Here is a 9,874-nt window from a genome sequence, read left to right as displayed (position 1 = left end):
AATTTGAGAGTACACTAGTGACTGATGTGAAACTCAGGAAAACATAGGTGATGTAGAGACTCAGCATGCACAGTCTGGCCAATGCAGACAGACCTGGTTCTGCCGGGAGGACAGACTCTGCTTCCAGTGCAGGGGTGCGTTTCCTGTACAACTCCTTGCTTAACTAACACGCACGTGGTGGAGTAGGCTAATAACTTCTTTTCACATCTACATTTTATTATTATGGTTAAGGTTATGCGTACTTGGCGTTCTGTCCGGGTGGAGGGCTCCGAGTTCTAAATTTCTGCCCGAAACCAGAGTACTCCCCCCGTTGGTAAGAGTAGATGGAACCAGAGATGGAACTAAAAGTGAGGTGATGGGGTGGAGGTGGGATGCTGATAAACTGTCAAGGAAAAAAGGTGGGTTCTGCTGTTATTTATCTTGTCCTTAGCTGATTACTGATTGGGTTTATAGGGCTTGGCCACCGTGACTTCATTACTTGGCATGGCCACCATATTGACAGCTTGCTTTACTTCTCCTCGGACTATTGTGGACTGCTGTTTCATACTTCAACGTACTATTTCAACCATGGTAACCTGTTGCTGTATTGTGGGGTGTAACAGCGCAACACATAATCAGCATGGGGAAAAGGTGAAAAATGGAACAACTTTCCACCTCTTTCATGCTTGGAAGCGCACCTACGGAGATCAGGTATCTGAGATAACAAAGAATCGTCGGCTCGCTTGGATCTCGGCTGTAAGACGACCAAACATAACCTTCCAGAGTATCTCTGTGTCGATGAGAGTGTGTATGTTCCCTGCATTTTCATTCTTGTACATTAAAGAAGGTGTACAATTTTCTTTTTATACATTGTTTCTTTCCTTCAACCGCAACACTACGCACAAACACAACACAAATATATCACACCATTATGAACTATATGTTTTCAACACTTCTGCCATGGGATGATAATTTTGATTGTGTTACCAGGAAAACCAGCAAATGAAATGTTCAAGTCGCATCCGGATTAGGCACCATCACTAAACCTAGGCCACACTGAGAAGAAGGCCACAAAGACTGAACGCTATGTAAGGCAGGAAAAGAAAAAAAAACAGCAAAGGACTGACAATATACAGTACCTGCGATGGATGAGACAGTTATGGATGACCTTGTTCCACCAGGTAAGCCTTACAAAGCCAGCAAATACAAGACCTTATATTGTTTTTGATGCTGATGCAGCTGCATGTGGCACATTTAGCTAAAATGGGATTCTGGACAAACTGTTTCCTGGGGATTTGGTGTTGGCTGATCACGGCTTAGACATACAGGACAGTGTGCGACTTATGTGTGCCAAGGTAAAGATCCCTGCTTTCACGAAAGGACACTGTCAGCTGGATGCGAGAGATGTGGAGAGCACAAGAAAAATCGATCACCTCCAAATTCATGTGTAAAGGGTCACTGGAACCGTCAGCAACAAGTACACTATTTTGTCACAAAAAGTACCGATTCACATGGTGTTACCAAGCAAGGATGAAGACGTGGCATTCCTCGATAAGATTGCCTGTATGTTGTGTTCTGACAAACATTAGCCCTAGTGTTGTGCTGAAATAAATGTGCATTAAATACAACCATAAGTGTCTGTTGAATCCATACCCACAATCTTCAAAGTAAACATACTAAGATGCATGTGTCTTATGAACAAGAAGCAATAACAGTTTGATGTACAAAAGTAAAAAGTGTCGCACAATCAGATTTTTTTCAGTGTTTATTTGCAAGTAGTGCAACCTGCAGAATGGTGCAGTGCAGTTGGAATGCTTCAAGATAAAAGTTTACAAATAAAAAAGGGACACAGATTTCTTATTTTATAATTTCTTATAAAACAATAATAATTACATTTTTATAAATTCTTTATACTATAAATAAATAGGTATCTATAAAATAACAAAAATGGACACAGAAAATGGAGGTAGTGCAAATTATAAATATAGTAAACAGCAACAATGCAATAACAGATTAAAAAAATTAGGGAAGTGCAATTTCTTACATAACAATAAATACACTTTATAAATTCTTTCAATACTATAAATAAATAGGTATATATAATATAACAACAATGGACTCAAATAAAACGAATCGGTTAACTAACGTAACCTCGGTTCTCTCTAGATGAGGGAACGAGTATTGCATAAGCTAGCTTACACTACAGCAAAGATTCATCTTTTCTGAGAAGTTAAAGCCAAAAAATTATCCTTTAATTTTGTATCCATTGTCAACGCAGTTCATCTGTAGCAGACCATGAGCGGGCTAGCTAGCAGCTCATTGGTTCGCTCAGGGAGAACTGCTACAGCCTATGAGGGAACTCGGTTGAACTCTCGGCCAATGAGAAGCTGACACGCTCTCATTGCGTCAAAGCCCGCCAAAACGGCGTGGCCCGAGTCTATAAATTGGCGAGTTTCCCGCTGTTTTCCGGTTTTCATTGAATGAAGCGAGAACACTAGTAGCGCAAGCATGGCCGGGAACGCAATACTCGTTCCCTCATCTAGAGAGAACCGAGGTTACGTTAGGTAACCGATTGGTTCTCTTACGAGAGGTTCTCTCGTATTGCGTAAGCTAGCTTATGCTACGGGAACACCTGGTCAACGCCGTGCGCGCTAAGCATCCACAATGAGTCCCGGGGGACCCTTATAAGCGGGAGTTAATAATGTATGTGAACATGAAAGGGCCAGCAAGTGGGCCAGGATTGTGTAGTACATAAGTACGAGGGAAGAACAAGCAGCACGCTGGTTGTATGAGTGTGACTCCCAATAGTGCAGCTCAAAACAGAAGAGCTGAAGCATACTAGACTGCAAGTAGTTTAGCCTGCTGGGCGGGTACTTCCAGATTGTAAAATCTGACAAAGGTGGAAGGGGAAGCCCATCCCGCTGCCACGCATATGTCTTGAATGGAAATGCCGCTGGACCATGCCCACGATGAGGCCATGCCTCTAGTGGAATGAGCCCTGATGCCCAGAGGGCATGGCAGGTTTTTAGACGCATAAACAGAAACAATAGCGTCCACTATCCATCTGGATAGTGTCTGTTTAGAGGCGGCCAGACCTTTAGTGCGCCCACCGAACGAAACGAAAAGCTGCTCAGAGCGTCTGAACGCGGCAGCGCGTGTAGTGTACAATCTCGGAGCCCAAACCGGACAAAGGAGATTGGCGTCACATTTTTTAAATTTTTTTGATTTATTTGATATGGACATAACAACAGCATTGGACAAACCAGATGCATTGTTTTTTAGTGTTATAGCAAAACAAAAAGCAATAATTGCTGGAGATTTTAACATACACGTAGATAATACAAATGATGCTTTAGGGGCTGCATTTACAGACTTATTAAACTCCTTTGGGGTCAAACAAAACGTCAGTGGTCCCACTCACCGTCTAAATCATACACTAGATTTAATTATATCATATGGAACTGATCCAACTGATATAGATATTATACCGCAAAGCGATGATGTCACTGATCATTACATGGTGACTTGCATAATACGTACTGCTGAAATATGTCATGTTGCACCACGTTATAGACCAGGCAGAACAATCCTTCCAACTACTATAGATGGATTCTCAAACAGCTTACCTGATCTATCTAAGCTGCTAAGTGAACCCAAACAAACAGATGAATTAGAGGAAATGACTAGCAGTTTAAGCACCATTCTTACTAGTACATTAGATGTTGTTGCACCAATTAGATTAAAAAAGGTTAGAGAGAAAACTAAAGCACCATGGTACAACAGTGCTACGCATGCTATCAAGAGAGAATTTCCAAACTTAGAGCGTAAATGGAAACAAACTAATTTAGAGGTCTTTAGAATCGCGTGGAAAGACAGTATGTCACGTTATAAAAAGACACTAAAAACAGCCAGGGCTGAGCATCTCCGCAAACTAATCGAAAATAACCAAAATAATCCAAGGTTTTTATTTAACACCGTGGCTAGACTAACAAATAAACAGACATCACCAGAGCAAAATATACTGTTACAGTTTAGTAGTAATGATTTTATGAATTACTTCAATGAGAAAATAGAAAGCATCCGAAACACAATTATAAATGTACAATCCTCTAATGGTGTCTTATGACTCAGCTTCAATTATGGCCCCTCTAGAACAACTACACCGCTTTACAACTAGGAAGAGCTAAATAAACGTATCATTGCTTCTAAACCAACAACATGTTTATTAGATCCAATACCCACTAAACTACTGAAAGAACTATTACCTGTAGTGGAAGAGCCTCTCCTCAATATTATTAACTCGTCTTTATCTTTAGGTCATGTTCCAAAAATATTCAAGCTGGCAGTAATAAAACCTCTCATTAAGAAACCGCAATTAGATGCAAATAACTTGGCAAATTACAGACCCATTTCAAATCTTCCATTTATGTCCAAAATACTAGAAAAAGTTGTATCCGGTCAATTGTACTCTTTTTTTGCAAGAAAATGATATCTATGAAAAATTCCAGTCAGTATTCAAACCGCATCATAGTACAGAAACTGCGCTAGTTAAAATTACAAATGATTTACTTTTAGCTTCTGACCAAGGCTGTATCTCAATACTAGTCCTACTTGATCTTAGCGCTGCGTTCGACACTATAGATCATAAAATAATCTTGGATCGACTACAAAACTACACTGGTGTTCAGGGACAGGCATTAAGCTGGTTTTATCGGACCGTTCTCATTTTGTCTGTTTAAATGGGAAAAAATCAAAGATAACGTCAGTATGGAGTACCGCAAGGATCGGTTTTAGGCCCTCTGCTATTCTCAATATATATGCTGCCACTTGGTAATATTATAAGAAAACATGGAATTAATTTCCACTGTTACGCTGACGACACTCAATTATATATTTCATCACGACCAGATGAAAACACTAACTCATCTAAAATGACACCCAGATAGCAAACTGACATTGAATCAACGTGGAAATATGACATCGAAACAACGTTGATCTGACATTGTTTTGCTCATCGAATTAACGTTGAACCAACGTCAGATGCGTCATTCTTTCAAAACTAACGGAAAATCAACTTGAAATCAACGCGTTGTTTCAACGTTATGAAAGCAAACCAATTTTCGATTTCATTTAGCTTTGAAGAATGCCGCGTCTGACGTTGGTTCAACGTTAATTCGATGAGCAAATCAACGTTGTTTCAATGTCATGAGAGACGTCGTTTCCACGTTGATTCAATGTCAGTTTGCTGTCTGGGACAGAGTGTCTCAAAGATAAAAAATTCTGGATGACGCGTAATTTCCTGCTATGAAATTCAGATAAAACGGAGGTATTACTTATTGGTCCAAAAAACTACTCACAAAACCTCTTACAGTACAACTTTAATATAGACAGATGTCCTGTTACTTTATCCACTACAGTAAGACCTGGGTGTTATACTAGACCACAACTTGTCTTTCGAAAATCATATTTCATATGTTACAAGAACAGCCTTTTTCCACCTTAGAAACATTGCTAAGCCACGTAACATGCTATCTGTTTCTGATGCAGAAAAATTAGTTCACGCATTCATGACCTCGAGACTAGATTACTGTAATGCTTTATTTGCCGGTTGTCCTGCATCCTCAATAAACAAGCTACAGTTAGTACAAAATGCAGCTGCTAGAGTTCTTACTAGGTCAAGGAAATATGATCATATAACACCGATTTTATCATCTCTACACTGGTTACCTATTAAGTTCCGTATCAATTACAAAATACTGCTACTAACCTATAAAGCCCTAAATGGTTTAGCTCCTATGTACTTAACGGACCTTCTCTCGCCCTACAATCCACCGCGTTCCTTAAGATCACTAAATTCAAGGCTTCTGGTCATTCCTAGGATATCGAAGTCCACTAAAGGAGGGAGGGCGTTCTCGCATTTAGCTCCAAAACTCTGGAATAGCCTTCCCGATACGGTCCGAGGCTCTGACTCGCTGACACAGTTTAAAACTAGATTAAAGACGCATCTCTTTAGTCAAGCATTCACATAATGCTTACCTTTTAGTCCTCTGTTATGCCGTACCGGAACCGTTTTCCACTGAAACGCATTTCCGCGCCAGTGGGGCTCGACAGCCTTAGTCAAACGGGTCGGCGCGTATTGTTGGGTTGCGGAGAGTTCAGGTTACGGAGAGTCTGTGAGATAGTGGTTTCTAACACCGACTCCCGTATAATGGAAATCATTATGAACATTAGCTATGCTAATTATTTCCCATCTGCCTTTCTGCTGTTATCTCGGGACGCTTGTCCCGAGAAAAATGGCGTTCGTCAGGTCCAGTTTTGTCTCCAGCCTCTCACGGGGATTTCGGATGCTCCAACGCCTGTGATGAGAAGACCAACGCCTGTGAAGAGAGGACTCAACGCCTGCGATATGTTATGGCGCCGTTTTATACATAAACAATATTTATATTTAATATTTATATATAAACAATATGAATGTAAGCCAGAGGAGAACTGGCCCCCGACTGAGTATGGGTTCTCCCAAGGTTTTTTCTCCATCCAATCTGATGGAGTTTTGGTTCCTTGCCACTGTCGCCTTACTTTTGGCTTGCTCAGTTGGGGTTATTTAGTGTTTAGCAATGTTGTTGATCTGTGTTGTGCTACTTTCATGTTATCACTGTGAAGCTGCTTTGATACAATCTGTATTGTGAAAAGCGCTATATAAATAAATGTGACTTGACTTGACTTGACTTCAGCTTCACTGAGCTTGAAAAAGCTTCAGCTCCAGGCAAAAATGTACAGGTCACAGTGTAAACGTGATAAACCACGTATCGTTGCCATCAACGTTTGGTGCTACAGTATTTACATGAATCATTCAGCACAATATTGTTAACATTTGTTATCTCGGTGTAGGAAGTGGGTTTTGATGCTCCACTCCCTGGACGTGGTATGGACCAAGATAAAAATGATGGCCCAACTCGCAAATGCACTATGGTGCAAAATGATAGTTTATTTACATTGAGGTGAAACTTATTTACAAGTGAGTCCTGAGGGCTGTTTCACAAAACCAAGATAGCGGATTAAGCCAGGATTTTCCAGATATCCTGGCTGAATTAAGCCGGGACTCGTTTTCACGAAAGCAGTAGCACATAAGTTACCATAGTGATTTATTCTGTGCAGCTAGCCTGCTCCAGACCAGGCTAACAGCCAGGCTTAGTCAATCCTGGTGCCTTATCTGTTCAGTCAGAGGTCACGCCGATCAGAAACCAATGTGTTTTGTCAGTTATTCCGTTTTGTCATCTATGTGTTCAGCACAATTTTTATCAGCCTGCATTAAAATACCTCAGATACATATTGGAATTCAGTCAAGTAGCCTACTATTATTACTGTAACATAATGGTAGCCTACCATTATTAACTATAATAATAATTATCCATATGGGCATTACTGTTCAATTGTGTTTTTGAAGACTGCTTAATTCTAAGTTTGACAGATTGGTCTTTAATAGGCTATTGTATGTGATGAGGGAATTAGAGAAATGGCTGATAAAGAAGCAAACGTTTTGTCAATCAAGTCAGGCAATATAAGTAGCTCTAAACACATGTTTCGTCCTTTACAATGGCATGCCCATTTTTGGATGACGTCGTAGATGATAAGGCACTTATATTGAGAAGGCCTTTCCGACCCATTGGCTTTTCCCGACAATTACCTGCAAGAGCGTTAGCCTACTGCTTTTCTGGGGATGGCATCCGCTACCTGTGCAGACTGCTGGGTCCCAAAATTTTATCAGACACTTACCAGTCTGCAAAATGTTCTTATATTTGATCTTGACCTGTTGCCAGGTCCTCTTTGGTCCAGTCATGTTTGTTCTGTATAAATATTGATAGGATGTGTAACAAAAAAGAGTAAATTAATCAGCTGCCAGATTCACACATGTTACATCATTGACTTCCATTGTTCATTTTTAAGTTTACAGTTATACATTTGAGCAAATGACAAGTAACTCCTTGAATGTATAATTATGACGTTTTCAGTAGCGCATTCAGTCGATCCGCTATTGTTTGCCATGCCCTCTCTCGCTCCTTTATAATAGCGGCAGTGTTTCCTTTTCTGAGTATGATGTGCTTCAATTCCTCGTAAGTCTCCATTAAAAGATGTTGCTCATTTGGTGTGAAGTATGCAGTGTTGGGTAACTAGTTAGGAGTTAACATGTTTTTCACTTTAAAATAATGGGCCACATCACTAGTAGTTCCTGCGAGATGACAAGGTAACGCTTAAGTAGTTATTGAGGAGTTAACATGTTTTTCACAAATGATACAATAATTTAATTTTATATTTGACATGTACTGTACAGGTTCTGTGAGGCACTAATATTCTAACAAACACTGTAATCTGGAAGATGTGGTTTTGGGCTTATCGTAACATAAATGCAGCCAATTTCTTCATTAAAGATACTAATTGTTTTTGACAAGTGAACATCAATGTTTATATTCATGTCCTAAAGAGAAGTCCTCCTCAGGCAGCTACTGTAACATAAAGTTATAGGTCTTTGGAGTCTGAGATATATGTGACTGACATTCAGTAGAGCTCATAATAATGAACTAATCCAATCATGAGAGTGTCAGCATCACTTCCTAATTATTTAAGGTTTATTTTTTAAAAACTGTCATTATTAGTATTATTTTATGTTTAAGTTTTAAATAAACAGAGAACATGCGTCCATCCTGGCAAGAGTAGTGGTCACAATCTCAACCTAGCTAATGTATTTGGGGGGGATGTATAAACTTCATAAACTGGTTTCCACAAAGAACCCATTTGAGGCACATGCTTCTGAAATGTTATGACTATGTTAAGAGTATAAAACCCCCACAATTGTTCACTTTTTAGACATGTTACTTTTGTGATTAGTAATTAATTGGCTATTATTTCTTAGTTCACAAGTAGTTCTCAATGAGGATATATTTCTTTAGTAATACTCAAATAGCTACCAAGGAACTACCTTTGTACTAAATTACTATTACTTAATGCTTAGTTAATATTGCTTCCATATTAGTTAATTCGGTGTTAATGCAGTACTACCTATTACTTCCTGCATAGCTACTTGTTAACTACGGACCATTATTTTAAAGTGTTACCCTAATTACTTAGTAATTAGTTACACCCAACACTGGAAGTATGGCGCACGCAACTCATCCATTGTAGCATCAATGAATCTGTGATGGACTGTGTGGTCTGTTGAAGAAAGCTGTTGACACCCACTTATCTGAATTTACACCTAGCTTGACATACAGTAACCGCTCCTCCTGAGCCTGGTTTGGCCTTTGTGAAACTGATAAAGCCAGGATGCACTGATCACACTAGGTCAAGCCCAGCTTTATCTCTTATCCTGGATTTTTTAAATTCTGCTTTTGTGAAACAGCCCTCTGAACTATACAAAAATAATCAACTATTCCACCGGCAAAAATATGAAACTAAACAAAATAAAAATAAATAAAACCTTGTAAACACATATCCACAATACACGGTTTCATCACTTCATTATTTAATTTGTTCGTGGCACCACAACTGCACACTCACGTATCAGCCTACCAAGAGACCCTGAATGAATAATCAGCCACTCTTTTATACTGTTGGCTCCTCCCCTATTGGAGCCAACCATTTACCAAAAACCAGGGGAAATATGAAATTTTACAGGGCTTAAGTACTACATAAACTTGCACTAATAAACATTAAACATTAATATATACCCATAAAATACATACCAACATCAAGTAATATTCTTTTAAGACATAATTTAACTATGCACACAAAAACATTTCCCACATCACATGACACATAGCTACCCTCTGTTCCGGGTGACGCCATTATTAGAGACGCGACAGTGCGCTATAAATAGCCCACGATACCAACAATCACGTTC

Source organism: Pimephales promelas, chromosome 1 (genome assembly GCF_988280905.1).
Source record: "Pimephales promelas chromosome 1, fPimPro1.hap1.1, whole genome shotgun sequence".
NCBI classification, from domain to species: domain Eukaryota; kingdom Metazoa; phylum Chordata; class Actinopteri; order Cypriniformes; family Leuciscidae; genus Pimephales; species Pimephales promelas.
The sequence above is the reverse complement of the archived record's forward strand: the minus strand, read 5'-3'. Positions refer to the sequence as shown.